The sequence below is a fragment of the Mustela nivalis genome, assembly GCF_964662115.1.
Source record: "Mustela nivalis genome assembly, chromosome: 16".
Lineage (NCBI taxonomy): Eukaryota > Metazoa > Chordata > Mammalia > Carnivora > Mustelidae > Mustela > Mustela nivalis.
Window position 1 is genome coordinate 38,343,206 of NC_139035.1, and position 17,131 is coordinate 38,360,336.

Below are 17,131 nucleotides of genomic sequence, written 5' to 3' on the forward strand. Positions count from 1 at the left end.
CATTCTTTGGATAAAATGGAGTAAATGACGTTATATGTGCTTGCTGGTGGGGAGGATGTGGCAGAGATGGGAACCTGATAGCAGCAATGGAGAGGGGGATATGTGCTGGCATGGGGTGAATATTATTCCAGTAGGTGAGCAGAGACTGAGTGCCCCCAAGGGACATAGACAATTCCTTCGAAATAATAAGAAAAAGGTAGAGTTGGTGGCACAAGTGGTGGGTGAATGTGATGGTGAAAGTAGGGAGAAGGGGCTGGGGAGGGGAGTTAGAATTCTCCAGTGATTACTTCCATTTTCTCAGTGGAAAAGGCAGTGAGGTGACCAGCTGAGAGAGACAATAGGTGAGGAGGTGTTGGGTGTTTGACGAAAAGTCGAGACTGAACAATGGACTAGGGACTGATGGCAGAGCTGCTTGCCAGCCGTAAGGGCCCCTTTAAGGTTCTGGTGGTGAATTTAAACAGAGCCCAGCCTGTCTCCAGCTGAGCAGGTGCAGGCGAGGATTAGGCAGGAGCTGGAGGTTTGCCAAGCAAGGAAGACAAAGTGAGAGGGTCCTGGGAGTGAAGGCCTAACCAAGGGAGCAATTATCATGATGGACAAGGAAAGCTGAGCTGCTATAGAGGAGGAGTGATGACATGAGGAGGCTGAGGACCTTTAAAAGGTGGCAGGATCAACAGATTGAGGTTCCCTAGCTCCATGAAGTGTTGCTGGAGTCATGGTACCAGAGGAAGTGAGCTGGGGTGACAGGAGGAGGAGACCAGACAGGGAGAGCCTTAAAATGGAGATTGCGTCTTATAGCCTGACTCCTCAAAATCCAATTTACAGAAGGGCCTCTGACGAACAGGTAGAAATCCATTAATTAATATGAGTTTTAAATAAAGGCTGAGTTCCCTGGAGCTGTGACTTTTATTTGTGACTATTTGTTAGCATATTTTGGGAAGTAATAATACAACTATATGACTGGAAGCAACTTCAAGAAGTCCTAGTTCAGTGCTCGCTTCGGCAGCACATATACTAAAACAAGAAGTCCTAGTTCAGATCACCTCACTTTCTCCCAACAGGTCTGAACACTTTGGAGAGGAAATGCTACCACTGAGCTAATTCAATCCTCTCTCTGCTCTAGAACTCTTTATCAGGTTATAGCTCTTCTGCAAAACATTTGTATTGAACTTAAGCCTGTGTACTTTAATTTTTCTTTTTCTTTTTTTTTTTTTCCTTTAGGGGAGAGAAGAACAGGTCAAAAATCACCTCTTCGGTAGCCCTTAAACACTGGAAGGCAATTTCCAGAGAGAGTTTGGTATGTCCAGTGGGTCACCTGGCAGAAGGTTTTCACCTCGCAGGGAGACAAAGAAAGATCTCTCATGGCAAAAGGCCCAGGAGAAAATTCCTTACAGTTCACGGACATGAAAAAGTCTCACTTTTTCACATTGGTGGGGGTGGGGGGGAAGACCTGCATGACCTTCATGTGTATTTTCAAGAATAGCATGAAATCTCTTTCAGAAAAATTGTGAACCCCAATTCGAATAAAAGGTAAGACTCAAATTTCCAAAACTCTATTTTTAATTGATATATTTATAAAAAATAATCCGTATTGTGTCAGAGCTGGGAGCTCTCTGTTGGGTCTTTGCACCGGCCTGAACTGTACCCGGAATCCTCTGGTTGCCTGCTCCAGAACACCACCCTCCACTCCGGTTTTGCAGGAATCTGTAGCCGCACAGCTCGTTAGGGGGCTTGTTACAGAGTGAACCAGCTGACTCAGGTGCTCTTGAGGGGAAGTTTGTTCTGAGGAGAAACTCTATTATTATAAAGGCCTTATTACAGTTTTTGAGCCTTGGGCTTTTTGGCAGGTCAATGTGCTAAATCATTAAAAAATATGGAAAGTCAGATAGGAGGTCTTTTCTTTCTTTCTTTTTCTTTTTTAAGCCTGGAAACAAGCACCCCTGACAGACTAACCAGAAATCAAAGCGAAGGCAAAGCAAGGCGTTGCTGGTGCAGCCGGGCGGTGGTCGCAGCCTGTTGGTTGCCTGTTTCTGGTTCTGATTACCCGTAAGGAGATTTTAAAAGGAAATACTTTTTCGTAAAGGAGCCTCAAAGTCCCAAATTCGAGAGCAAAGTGAGAACAAAAGATTGATTACTTGAAACTTGCCTCCTTTAGGGCAGCAAGCGACACCCACGGGAAGAGTTCCAGAGCCTTCTGCGAGCAGGAAGCAGCTGGGAGGGAAGAAGCGCGCGATTTCCAGGCGGCTCGAGCCACGCGGCGGGGAGAAGGCGGGACGCGCTTGGGCAACTCCACGAGGCGGGTACACGAGCCAGACTAGACTCAGCTGCAGGACTCGCTCAAACCCGCCCGAGGGAAAGTCCAACCTGAGGAAATAAACGCCGCCGAAGGTGAGGGACTGGAAAGAGGACGCGGAATGATACTGGGAACCGGTATGGGTTTCTCTTACCCTGCCCTCCCCTCCTCGGCCCCACAGCCATCACAGGGTTGGTTGGTTTGTTTTTGTTTGCCTCAGCTTCCCTCTTTTCTCCTCACCCTGCTCCTCCGTGTTCCTCTTCTCCTTCCTCCCCGCCGTGGGACTTCTGTGGCGCCGCACGTGACCAACATGGCTGCCCCGTAGCGAGCACAGGTCAGGGCGGCTGACTGGTTTTCCTCTCAACATTCCGAACTCCTGGAGAGCGATTCTGACAGCCGCACGGGGTCAGGGCCGTGCCAGGGCGGGCAGGGTCATAGGGTACAGACCAGAAGGCCATGTGTTCCCGTGGACGGGGGTGGGCACCCGAAGGTCTCTGAGAAGGCAGTGGGCTGCGCCAACGCCCCAGGACTGAGGAACGAGGAAGACTTTGTACACGGGCGTGATTTAAACGGGACTTGGGCATTGGCGAGCTTGCATAGTGGCTCAGGTGTTTGTACGACTGTGTTCCTGTTGACACGTCGAACATTTCTCTCCTGAGACTTGACCAGTTTGGGGGCATATGGTCTGTCATCGTTAATGGCTACCTCAGTCGGGCTCTTCTTTCCAGGGCGTCGCCGTCCTGCCGTATTCACAAGCCTCGGTGACGCGGTGTGAACGTGTGGAGCTCACCACGAGCCAACAAGGGTCTAGATGCCTTCTGGACCCTTCTCTCTCTCTAGTGCCTTGACTTGGAATCATGGATGATACTAAGGGGGAGTTCGTTTTTCTTTAACCTCTGATCACATTAACACTAATTTACTAAATATTTTTTAATGTGTCTATTTCATTACATTTAAAAATATTTGAAGAAGTGGCAGTATAAAAGATTTTCAACAGATTTGACCACAGGCCCATTTAGTAGCATGTTTTTGTGGTAGGCACATGATAAACAGAAGGGAAATTTGCATTTTTAGGGAAGATTTCTGGATTTCTTTCTTTTCTTTTCTTTTTTTTTTTTTTAAGATTTTATTTATTTGACAGACAGAGATCACAAGTAGGGCGTTGGTGGGGGGCGAAGCAGGCTCCCCGATGAGCAGGGAGCCTGACTTGGGGCTGGATCCCAGGACCCTGAGATCATGACCCAAATGGAAGGCAGAGGCTTTAACCCACTGAGCCCGCCAGGTGCCCCAGATTTCTGGATTTCATATGTAACCTAGAAACTCTACTGAATGAGTGGCTGTGTATTTCTGCAACTGTTTGGATTACTGTAGTAACAAAGGTGTGAAACCATGTAGTCTGTTGTGAGTCAAATATTGCTCTCACGGGGCTGTAATACTTCACACATCCTTAGTTTTAAGAGTAAAATGGGGAGGGGAGTGTCTCTCTCTTTTCTTAAGAGGATATATGTTTTCATTTAATAGATTTAATAGGAAATAAAATATAGGGCTCATTTTTCTTTCCCCAGTTTTGCATGCCTTTTGGCTCATAGATTTGTCTTGCAGAGAAGCTTTTAAAAACCAATGGTCCATATTTTGAGATGCCATCCTTAACCAAGAAGTAAACTGTGAAATTCTCTGTAATTCTTTAATTTAAAATACTTGGGAAGCATTTAGCTTGTGTTTGGTGGTGTTGATATGACTGTATTTTAAAAATAGAATGCTAGTTTCCATTTTTACTTTTTTTTTTTTTTTAAAGATTTTATTTATTTATTTGAAAGATGGAGATCACAAGTAGGCAGAGAGGCAGGCAGAGAGAGAGAGAGAGGGAAGCAGGCTTCCTGCGGAGCAGGGAGCCCGATGCGGGGCTCGATCCCAGGACCCTGAGATCATGACCCGAGCCAAAGGCAGCAGCCCAAACCACTGAGCCACCCAGGCGCCCCAAGTTTCCATTTTTACTTAAAGAACTTTAAAATATCTTTTGTGGGTGAGTTGTTAGAAACATCTTAGTAAAAACCAGAGTGGAAAGATAAAGGATAGTCTTTCTTTTATTTTACTAATGAAGTTTTAGGGACTTGTAGGTTGCTTTAGGACATATGTAGATTATTGTAGTATACCAAGATCAATATACCTATTTAGGTAATATTTATATAATCTTTCATGTTATTGGTCTTTTAGCAATAGTAAATAATATTTTATAAGAGAAAATTACTATCTGTATAAAGGTGGGCTTGAGATAATATCAGAGTCTAGGATGGTACAAAGGATTTTCACCCCTTTTCTGTTAACACTTGATGTGTGGACTTCAGCAAGGTACCCAATGTTATTTTGAGAGTCTTCTTATTCTTTGTGTGAGAAAGAGAATGGCATCTAATGGTTGTCCTTTTCAGAGCTGAAAATCCTCAAACTGAGTCATTTATACTACACTTTAGTGGTTGATGTTAGAGACATACTGTCAGAGTAGAGATATCATGGAGGTAAGTGGGCTGGACAGCTAGACAGGTTTTCTCAGGGCAGTAGTCCTGTGGTAGGGTTTTCTTACCCAGGGAACTTTGCCCCTTGTTGAAAGCAAAGCATCCTGATTTTTGGCTGTGTCCTCAGACTTCATTTGGCTCATCAAGCCTGGTTCATGTTAACTCTATGAACAACAACAATAACAACAAGCATCTAATTTTATTAAAAGCAATAATTTATTAATTTCCAGAGAATATACCCTTCCAATATCCAGGTATTTGTTTCTGCCACTCAAGGAGGTAGTTTCTGGAATGAAGTTACAAGAGAGGATGTATTAATAAATGGAATATTGCTTGGTGATTGTGGAATCAGAGCAAAAGGAGTTGGATTACTTTGAATGATATTTTAATGATGCCATGGTAAATCCTGGTGAATTTTCTCTGCTTCTCCACAGGGTATACTTCTGTTGTGACTCATCTTCTAGACTCAGTGTCTCTTTTTTTCCTTTCTGACTCAGAGTTGGATAAACACTGTCAAAATCTTGAATCTTGTGTTTCCGTGCATTTCACATTCTATGCAGATTGCAGCCCTTCTGTTAACACATTCTTTTAGTAAATCATTGCTGTTTTTTTTCCAGTCAATCTTATTTTCCTGTAGCTAAGTGTCTAGTAAGATTGATTGACTTGGGGGTTCTAAGTGTTTCTCGACAATCTACTCTTAGATCATATTTCAAGATGGGTTTCTTTCACAGATGGCTGATCTCATGGTAATAATTACTGCCATTTTTTTTGAGCCTATATAATATACCACCAGGCTCATGTTATCTTTTGTGGGTCTGTGGACTATGTATTATAACACCCATCTTAGAAGTCAAGAAACCAAAGCTAGACGAGGTTAAATGACTTGCCAAAGTTTGCATAGCTTAATTTTGACTGAGTTGGGATTCGAAACCAGTTCTGTCTGACTCAAAAATTACCCCTTCAAATGTTGATTTTTCCTACTTATACTATCAGGGGGTAACTCATACCTAAGTTTTGTAAGAGCCCTAATCTTAATCTTAAATGCCCTTAAATGTCCTGATTATATTAGAAGTCTTATATTTTGAAATAAAAATATGTAATGCAGAGTCTTCACATCAATATCACATAAGTTTTATATAGCTAACATTTATTTAGCACTTAATGTGTACTTGATATTATTGAATGTGCTTGACATGGGTAATTTTCTTTATTCCTAGGGACAGTTTTTTGAAGTTGATAGTACTATCATCAGCAATGCGTAGCAGAGGAGATTGAGTCCCAGAGAAGTTAAACAAGTCCTTGAGTGACATAAACCATGACTCGAGTCTATGCTGTCTGCACAGGTTTGACCTCTTACCTATTACTGTATTAACTCTTAGTATCTCTCAAAAGAAACTTTAGAACTTGAAGTTCAAAGATCATAATGCCTGAATTGTTTTCACTGGAAGTTTCATTCAACAAAATCTGTATCTACTCTATACCAGGCTCAGTGCCAAAATATAATACTAAATAAGTCCTTTCCTTTAAAAATTTTATTGACATGTAAGCGACATAACCATAACACAAAGTGATAAGTAAGGAAGTATACGAGGCCCTGAGAATACAGATGAGGAGGAAATTAATTCTGCCTGAGGGAGGGGGAGGAGAGGGCACTGCAGGTAGGAAATGAGAAATGATGAGTAAGGTGAGTACTACTGTCAAAGTAGAACTGAGCAGGGGAGAGGGACTGAGAAAGAGAAATATCATATTAGGCAGTGGCAAGAGGCCCGGGGGCAGGAAAACACAGACTGTGCTTGTTATAGAAGAGTGAATGGAGGTAAGCTGCTGGAACAAGCCAGAAGAGGGTGCTGCTGGTAGATGATGGGAAATAAGACTGGCGAGTCAGAAGAGGAGCAGATTTTGAAGAGCCTTTTAGGCATGGAGTTTGGATGCTGTAGGCAGGTTGGTAAGCATTGTGGTGACATGATTAGGTTAGATGTGTGTGGAAAATGGGAGTTGGAGGGGAAGAAATACTGCGGTTTATTAGAGAAGCCTTAATGATAATTCAGGGAGGAATGAAGGATGAGTGTCTGGTCTAGAAAAGCAATGATGGACATGGAGATCACTAAAGCAGTATCTATAGGGAGAGATGGTTTTTTAGATGGAGCCGGGGAGCTAGGGATGATGTTGGGATTTCCAGTTTGGGCAATAGGATGAAGAATGAATGATGATATTCTTAACCAATATGGACTATTTAATGATAATGGTGTTTTTGTTGTTATTTTGTTTGGTTTTTGACATAATAATTTTCATTTTCAAGTGTTTTTTGAAAATAGTTGTTAGTGTAAGTTTTAGTTTGTGTTGCCTGAGTTTTTGTTTTTACCCCCCGACATAATATTTTATTTGTGCTCAAAATACGTGTAGAAGATGATAGACAGTTTAATTAGTCAGACTTTTATTGAGTGTACATGCAAGATACATGATAGATATTTAATCTGCCACAGCCATTCAATCTCAAGGTGATGCAAAGGCAGGCAGGTGTCACTGTTGAGAAACCTAGTGGTTCTCTGGTCAGCTTGTGATTATGAAGGAATACTACAATACCTACTCACATCCTACCCCCTGAGTACAAAGTCCCTCCTATGGTCTTTGGATTGCACAACCCTGACATTTCTCGTAACAACCTGACAACCACTTGAAGATGATTAATCCTTTTTAATTTATTTTTATTTTTAATTTTTAAAAAAGATTTATTTATTTGACAGAGTAGGGCAACAAGAGAGGGAACACGAACAGGGGCAGGGGGAGAAGGAGAAGCAGACTACCGACTGAGCAGGGAGCCTCATGCGTGGTTTGATCCCAGAACCCTGGGATCATGACCTAAATGGAAGGCAGATGCTTAATGACTGAGCCACCCAGGTACCCCCTCCAGCACCATTTTTGAAGAAACTGTTCTTTCCCCATTGAATTGTCTTAGCACCTTTATAGAAAATCAGTTCCCATAGACATAGCTCCAGAATTTCCATTTGATTCTTTTGTATGATTTCTATCTCTTTATTGATATTTTCTATTTGATGTGACATTATCATTATATTTTCCTTTATTTCTTTAATCATGGTTTCCTCACTTTATTGAACATATTTGTAACGACTACTTTGAAATATTTATCTGTCAAATCCAATATATGATCACTCTGATAAGTAGTTTCTGGTGCCTGCTTCTGCATCCCCTCTGGCCTCAATGCATTGGTCATACTTTCCTGATTCTTTGCGTGTCTAATAATTTTTTTTGTTGTTGAAAACTAGGGATTTTAGCTAATATAGCAATTCTGGGTACTGGTTTCCACTCACCTAGGGGCTTGTTACTGACTTTTTTTTTTTTTTTTAAATTTGTAGCGACTAGTTGAATTATTATAGAGAAGTCTATTTCCATCTACTTCATGAAGATTTTGATGTTTCTCTTCAAGGGTGCAGCCTTGAGTATGCCCATAGTCCCCTTTGGATGATGGTGGTTTTGTCAAGTTTCTTTGACTCTTTTCCTGAAGCACACCAGCTGTTAAACTCCTCTGCAGCCCGCTCTTCCATTGTTTTCAACAATGTCCCCAGGCATAAATTGTTACACGGTTGAATCCAGTCAAATTCAGGCTCCTTTGACAGAGTAATCCTTGTGGTTAGGGTTTGAGATTTGTTCTGACCTCAGGAGGGCTCCTCCTAGCTGTCTCATTCCTCAGATATCTTCAGAAAACTAGAAAGCCAGTAGTGTAGCTGACATCTCCAATGAATCTTCCAATCTCTTCCCAATTATGGAAAGAGATACAGAGTTCTCTGTTTTACAGTTTGCTTCTCCTCCCATGCCCTCCCACATCCCTGCCAAATCTCTGAGCCATGACTCTGAACCTAGGGATTGGGACAATGGCATGCTTCTCTCTTAATTACATCTTCACTTTAGAAACTGAGTGCTTTGTGGATGAGAGATCAGTAGGTTCTGATTTTCTTGCTTGCCCTCCTTGCTTGCTTCTCCAAGTGTAGAACCTCTATTTTATAAGCTTGGGCAAGAGCAATTGGTGTTCCAGAATGTTTAGCAGTGCCATTCCCAAGACAGAGCTTCCAGCTTATGACTGCTATATGGGGTGGAAGCAGGGAACCTCTACCTTTTTGCTGCACTTGTCAGGAAATTAGACTCAGCAACTGGTAGTTGGGGACAGGATGTTAAATGTTGATATATTGGTTCTCTCCTGCCCCATCTCCTTACTAAAAATATAGGCCTTTCGGAACAGAGGGGAGAGGGCGCTCTAGTTCCTGGCTGCCCCAATCTGGAGTAAAGTTTCAGTCAATGAGCTGGGAATAGGGAAGAAAAGAGTAGGTCTTCATCAAATACTACCGACTTCTCATTTTTCTTACCGAGTTTTTGTAGATTTTCTTGAGTAAATGTTTCTTCATTTGCTATGTGACTTTAAGACTATTCCCAGTAAATTGTCCTGTGTTTTTTTTCTTTAAATAATTTTCACCAGTTTTGCTAGGAGTGGGTCCTTGAAAGTCCTGACACTGTTGTGCTGAAAGGGGAACTGACTTGTAGACTGTTGTTTCTTATATGTTGTCATTATTTTAGAATAAGTGACAACACAATTCCTTTGGGTTATTTAGAAATAATACTGTATCTTCATGTGTTAACCTACCTCTTTGATAACAGTGGGGTTTTTTGGTTTGTTTGTTTTGGTTTTTGGCAGTTTAATTTTTTTTTAATTTTTAAAAATTTTATTTTATTTTTTGAGTGTTCCAAGATACATAGTGTTTTTTATTTATTATTATTATTATTTATTTATTTATTATTTTTTTTAAAAAGCTTTTTATTTATTTATTTGACAGAGAGAAAGATCATAAGTAGGCAGAGAGGCAGGCAGAGAGAGAGGGGGAAGCAGGCTTCCCGCTGAGCAGAGGGCCCGATGCGGGGCTCGATCCCAGGACCCTGAGATCATGACCTGAGCTGAATGCAGAGGCTTAACCCACTGAGCCACCCAGGCGCCCCCATAGTGTTCTTTTAAAATTTCTTTTTCATTTATATGTTTATAAGCTCCTATCTATATTACAAAGAAACTGCTTCACTGTAGCAACATTGTTGCTCCTACAAATGCTCCTTCTGAATCCCAAACCACCTCCCTCCATCTTTATACTGACCACCCTCCTTCCTTACATGAACAGTGGTCACCGTGGGATCAGCTAGCCTTCTTGTGACACTTTGAATAAGCAGAGAGTGTACATTCATTCGTGGATTGAATTTCTCTTTTCCCTTTTCCATGAGGACCTTAAGTATTTCTGCCTGCCTTATGGTCTGGAGAAAGGATTCAGAAGGAAACCAGTCCTACGTAAAGGACTCTCCAGATTCTTAGTTAGTACACTATCATTTCCTCACTGAACAGTTTCCCAGTTTCTATTATTCTCTTTGACTTTCCTCCCATTCATGGGCATGTCATCTGTATAAACACACTGCGCCTCACACTGCATCTTACTGTTGGTCTGATGCTCTGCTTTTACTGTTTTCTTAATAATTTCTGAGCAAAGGATCTTCATTTTCATCTTCCTCTGGACCCTACAAATTATATAGTTGGTCTTGCTGAATGGGAAGTCACTGTGTCCTGCAGCATATCCCTACTGACTAAATGGCAAACACAGAAGGGGTCAGTCAATCTGGGCTCCCTTGGCAGTCTCAGTAGCCTCAGAAACATCTTCTTTGTTCTTTGCAAATATTCTTGGGCCAGTTTAGACGCTAGCATATTGAGTACCACATCTGCTAAAACTTTAGCCTGCCCATATTCCTTATATGTTCTTTTAAGATTAATTTAACAAGTATTCATTGAGTACCCATTATATTATCAGTTCTACTTTGGCTCTAAAAGATAAAAGACATTAAAATCTCATTGAAAGGGATTAAATGACAGTTTAAGTGATAAAATCATAACTGTGTTTTATTTCAAGGTAGGTTTAGAATACCCAAGAAATATTTGTGTTACATATAAGTATTAATAGAGATGCACTAAAGAAAAGTTATTACTTATAAATAAGTTTGAAAATCACTGGGTCAACAAATTCTGTACAAGTTCAGAGAGACTTTTACATAATTATGTATGTCTGAATCTCTTCATTTTTCTTTAAAGAAACATCTTTTTAAAAAGTGCCAATTACTGCTCAGCCACTGTGTGCCAGGTATTGACCTTGTTGCTCCTGCCAAAGAAGAAATTAAAGTGGAGAGGATTATTTTTTTTAAGATTTTATTCATTTATTTGACAGAGAAATACACAGTGAGAGAGGGAACACAAGCAGAGGGAGCGGGAGAGAGAGAAGCAGGCTTCCCGCCAAGCAAAGAGCCCAATGCAGGACTTGATTCCAGGACCTTGGGACCATGACCTGAGCTGAAGGCAGATGCCTAACGACTGAGCCACCCAGGCACCCTTAAAGTGGAGAGGATTTAATGGGGTTTCCCAAGCATAAGAACTTATGAGTTAAACTCAGTTCTGATACCTTCACATTTCTCATTCAGAAACGAATGAGTGAATAAATCTGGATAGATCTTTTCAAATTGGTGTTTAGGATACAAAATTGAATATAGTATTAATATATGAGATTAAGAAAGAAATGCTGTTTTAAAACATCACAATTCTCAGAAAATTCAGGAGTTTGACCAAGCATCTATTATTTATTATGTGTAAGTTCACAGAGTAATGTAAATATCTAAAGGGAAACAAAATTTTGCTTTGGTTACTCCTTTTTCAGATTTCTTTTGGTTACTTAACTGCAAGGATGTATTCTTTAAAAAATCAGATTTCTTATTTGATACTTAGTGCACTCTGTGGCAGCTTTGTGGGAACTAGCTTTTTGAAAAAGTTTCTTTATCTGAAAATAACTTAAAGACTCTCATCCTGGACGTTACTTGAATGTTTGTAGATTCGTGGTTGGATATGACCTCAGAGAGGCTCTTGTTTAAGTTGTTATTTTGTAGTGAACAACTGGAGACTGAAGAGAGAGAAGGATGCCTATGATCATCTGGAAAATTATAATAAAGCTAGAGGTGGATCCCAGGACAGTTCTCTTTCCTCTAGTCCTGTGTGTTAAGAAATACTGTCTGTTAAATAAATAGTAGACATATTCACCATTCATATTAAAGAAACATCTTCCACATCTTTCAATATACTAGCGTTCTATGGAATACAGTTTGGGAAATGATGAACTGGAAACTAATGTTAAAATCCAAAATAGGTGGAAGAGGTAACATGTGGTAATTTATAAGATGGCAGAGTCCATGTGGTACAAAATTGTCATAATAAACATTTTTATAATGGGAAAGGCTTTTGGTGCCAAGATTTGGACAGTTGAGACCTCAGTGACAGGGAGATGGGAAAAAGGGAGAAGCCACAGCAGAAGGATTTAAGGCCAAGAGAAACAACTGAGGTAGGTAACTGGTATAGAAATACAACTTCCTGGCAGAGTTGATCCTTGAAGCAAGAGAATGGCAACAACCTGGTTCTTAATTTTTTAATTTAGGAAGATAATCCAAGACAATACCTGAGGATGGCCTCAAGGCATTCCTGTCTTCTGTTACTTACATACATACCTGTATAATACTATGCACAGACACACACTCATATGCATTATATAATCTCTACACTTCTTCATTCCTATCTTCCTGTCCCCATCCCCACCCACATTCAGGGTAAGCAATGTTAACTGTCTGTGTGTATCTTTCCTTTTGGAAATATTTCCATATTTCCAAGTACTGTTGCAAACAGTACTTCAATAAATTCTCTTATGTACAGTCTTTTTCTTTTAAAAAGTGCTTGATTGAAAAATAGTTGCTATTTGTTAGAGGATGGAATATATAAAGAAAAGGATAATGAAGAAAATAACAGAAGGAAAAAGAAAACGACCATACTCTACCTTCAAAAAATAGGCACTTTCCATATTTTGGTGACTATTTCAGTTTTTTTTTTTCTCCATGCAACTATATATGCTTCCTTTGAATGCATGAGAGTATGCACATTTCCTTAATAATGTTGGGATCACCACGATAAGGCTGCTTTGTGACTTTTTTCTCTACGTTTTGTACTTTGTCAGTATTTTACCATATCACTAAAGAGTCCTCTTTATTTAAAAAATGCTTTTTTCCTCTGAGTGTAAAATTGATACATGCTCATTATATGTGCGTGCGCGTGTGTGTGTGTGTGTGTGTGTATATGGAAAGTATGCATACATATATGTATTGGTTGTAGACTTGATTTCGTATTTAAAAAATATATATCATAATTATATATATACATATAGGTAATATCAGACATGAGATCATGTGATACATACTGGTTAACAAATTGCATTTTTTACTAGAGAATGTATCTTGAAAAAGTCAATTTATAGTGAGCTATTTTTAGTGGAGTGCATGGTAGCCCATTATTCATTAATCAATCTCTTATCAATAGGTTATCAGTTAGCAATTAACCATGAGTGGACATTTTAATTTTTAACTACGCTTTTCTTACAAAGGATGTCAAATGAATAACTTATCAAATATTTTGGGCATTAATGACAACATTTCATTTGGCATAATTCCTAGACATTCCTTATTCAGTCCCTAGAATGCTTGTTTCATAATTTCTATACCTCACAGAAAATGAACCAACTGAGTTTTCATTAAATAATTTCCTTTAAATCATCTACCTATACCATACATTAGATTGTTTTTATGGATCTAAATGGACTGAATATAATTAATGAACATTATCTCCTTTTTAACAAATTGTGATGAAAAATTTCACCTTTAGTCAAGTGCTGCTGTAGTTTATAATTAAGACTCAAACTAAACTTTCCGTAGATGAGTGGTGTTTGACTTCTAGCAACTGCAAAGTGCAGCTGGCTAAAGCAAAGAGAGAGGCTAGTTTTTCTGGTGGCAGTTTAAAAAAAAAAAAAAGGCATCAAAGTAACAGGCAACCTGGTGCGAGCACAGTGCATCCTGTTGACAATCAATAAATTTGTTCTGACTATTGACTGTTAGAATTATTTTAAGCGTGTATGAAGAGGTGAAGGTCAAGAAAAAGCTGTCCTGGGATCTATCCTTTTAGAAGGGGCCATTTCTGATAACAGAAACTTGAACCCAGAGAGAAAAGTTCCTCAGCAAAAAGAATGAGGGCTTTCTAACCCTGAGCCATCTCTGACCAAGCAATGCCTGGAATCAGCACCAGGAATACCTAAGCTGCCAAGGAAGACTTATTTGAGTTTATTTATAAATCACATATTTGTTCAATGATTTCTTCAAATAATTCTGCTATTAGAGTATTTCACCTAGAATCAGAGTCCTCTCTTTGTTTTCTTTAGAAAATGTTGAAGTTCCTTTTCTCCTTTCATTAGGTATGGAAGTCCTAGGGGGTTGCCTTCAGTGTTATGGGTGATAAATTATAGCAAAAACATTATTTAAAATATGTTGCTGTAGCATAACGTGCTGCACCTTTCCTTATGTAAACAAAATGCTTTTATAATATGAGCAATGTCTAGTTCATTGGCTTACAAATGAAGGCCCATATAAGCATGTAACTGTGTATTATATTTATTTACTGAAGATGGATAGAAAATGTTAATTACATAAACAAAATCATAAAAGATGCATATTTGAAACATTCCTATCCAGGTTTCAGATAGGAATAGTGAAGGTGGCTTCTATACTACTGATGCTTTCAGGAAAATATATTGTATGCCAATGTGTGCTAGGAAGAGCTCTTGAGTAAACGGTTTTCTTAATTACGATGGCTGTGAAAGAGAAAAACTAGTTAAAACATTGACTCTTTCCTGGTTTCAAAAAAAAATTAACTTTTTTTCCCCCAGTAAAAGTAGAGACACTTTAGATTTTAGGACCCTCTTGGCTCCTAAAACCTAAGTGCTGCTTGAAAAATGGCCCTTTCAGCTTTTAGCCAGCAGCCACAGATTAAATTCACAAGAGAGGCGCCGCACGACTCTACTCTTACTGGCAGGCTGCCATTTCGGAAAATTGTAGCTTTTGAAAGAAGAGAAAAAAAAAATCTAGTAAGCCATTTAATTCACCTCCTTGGAACTAATGTTAGTTCAGGAAAAAAAAAATAAGTAGGGTGAGCAAGAAAGATGCCTAATTCCTATTTTAAAACTCAATGTTTGGTAGAAGTAGAGTCCAAATCACAGCATCTGCAGTGCCATTCAAATACAGTTGTAAAGAACTCAGCTCCTCTCATAGTGAAGAGGTATGGATACCCTTCTTCCACTTGTGTCTGGACACACTGAGAATCAGCAAACAACTAAGGAGTGGGCAACCTTGAAATTATAGGACTTGTAAATTTGGGGGAAAAAAATTTAACACTAAATCTCAAATTTCTTTTTGCTGCACATATGCTGCATATGTGGTCCTCTGCGTGGACACACACACACACACACACACACAAAGTTATAGTTATCCTTATAAAAAATGACACCTAAAAATGAGAGCGCACTTATGACTAGGTCAGTTTTCCTAAACGAAAATAATAAGTTTGTTTAAGATTCCATTCCAAGCCCAAGTCTGGGATAGCCAATATGACATAATAAAATGTGAGTGGAGACCCTGTGGATGAAAGATACTCCAAATTCTAATACCCTTAAAAAATAAAAAAGTAATTTCTGTAAGTGCATGCATTTCACAGGACGTCAACATTCAACATGTGTTTATTGAGCACCTACACTGAGCAGGATCATGTGCTTACGCACTGGTGACAGAAAATAAGCTAGAAACCTTCTCTGTTTTTAAGATGTTAAATTATAGCAGTAAGCAAATCAGCAGATCTTGGTTTCCAAATTCCATTCTGCACTCTTAAAGGAAATAGGCTCCATTGAGATTCCATGCTGATTTCATTCCTGGGGCAAGGAAAAATACAGTGCAAGTCTGGAACATTCCGTTGTTTCAGAGAGCAAGAGAGTACACAAAGAATGACGGGTGTTTGTCAAAAGGACACAGGAGCTGCATAGAAAGTATCCAACAAGACAAACATAGGACATCCATAAAGAACATCCATAAAGAAAATAAAAGGCATGTATGATAACCATAAATAAACAAGAATGTGTGAATGCATAAGGATATTGTTAAGAGAGGGAATGGGAATTCTCTTCAGAACAACACTGGTTTATAAATGTAAAAGGAATAATAGAACTTAAAAAAATCACTACTCCACAACCACCTATATAATCAACTCATGCAAGGATTATCAATGGGGTATAAAACTCATTAGGTAAACATTTGTGATGGAACAAGATAGTCACGTCACCTTAAGTTATTGCCTACAGATTATGTATTAAATACAAACAGGAAAAAGGTACCTTTACAGTGGATATATCTGGCAGATACCATATTAAAGAAGACATCAAATGTATGGTCATCAGTGATAGGATAAATTCACATCACATGTCTCCTGATGTGATGCCACGGAAAGGAAATGCCATCACCCATGTAGTACTCTTTCAAAGAATGCGCAACCTGAATATAATCATGAAGTAAAAATCAGAGAAGTCCAGATCATTCAACTTTTGACATCTGCAAGACAATTAGCTGGATTCTTCAAAAACATTGATATCATAAAAGACAATATGAGACAGGGAAACTATTATAGGTAAAGTCTTTATTTTTTAAAGGATTTTATTTGTGCATGTGCACATGCATGGGGAAGGGGTAGGGAGAGAGGAAGAGAATCTCAAGCAGACTCTGAGCTGAGTATGGAGCTGGATGTAGGACCCGATCTCTCAACCCTGAGATAATGACCTGAACAGAAACCAAGAGTTCGTTGCTTGAATTACTGAGCCAACTAGGCACCCCCAAAGAAGTATTTAAAAAAGAGACACGTTAGCTGAAAGTTAGGTGTATTCCTTGATTGTATTCTGGACACCACATACACACACCTGTACACACACACACACACACAGCACAGCTATAAAGAACATTTTGATGACAATTGAAGAAATTTGAATGTGGGTTCATATTTTAAAGTGTTATTGTGTAATATTACATTTATTTAGTATGATGATATGATATGATGAAAGGTTATGAAGGAGACTATCTTTGGTCTTAGGAGATACATGCTGAGTAATTTAGGGTGGCTTATTATGTTTGTAACTTATTTTCAAATAGTTGAGAAAAAATTTAAAATATATATGATAGGTATTTATTAATATATATAATATGTGTATGTTATATATATATAATGCACATAGGTATTTGAGAAAGAAGTACAACAAAAATATCAATATGATAAAAACTGGTAACTCTAGGTGAGCAATATAGGAAGGTTCATTATACTATTTCAACACCTTTGTAGGTTTAA

The 17,131-nt window shown here is 39.1% G+C and overlaps 1 long non-coding RNA gene across 1 annotated transcript; it reads left to right on the top strand.

The window, feature by feature from the left end:
- Positions 1-2,322: 2,322 nt before the first annotated feature.
- On the top strand, positions 2,323-15,808 carry LOC309849418. The gene is made up of 3 exons (XR_014303693.1): positions 2,323-2,385; positions 6,018-6,143; positions 15,725-15,808. It is a non-coding gene; the product is annotated as an uncharacterized lncRNA (long non-coding RNA).
- Positions 15,809-17,131: the final 1,323 nt, after the last annotated feature.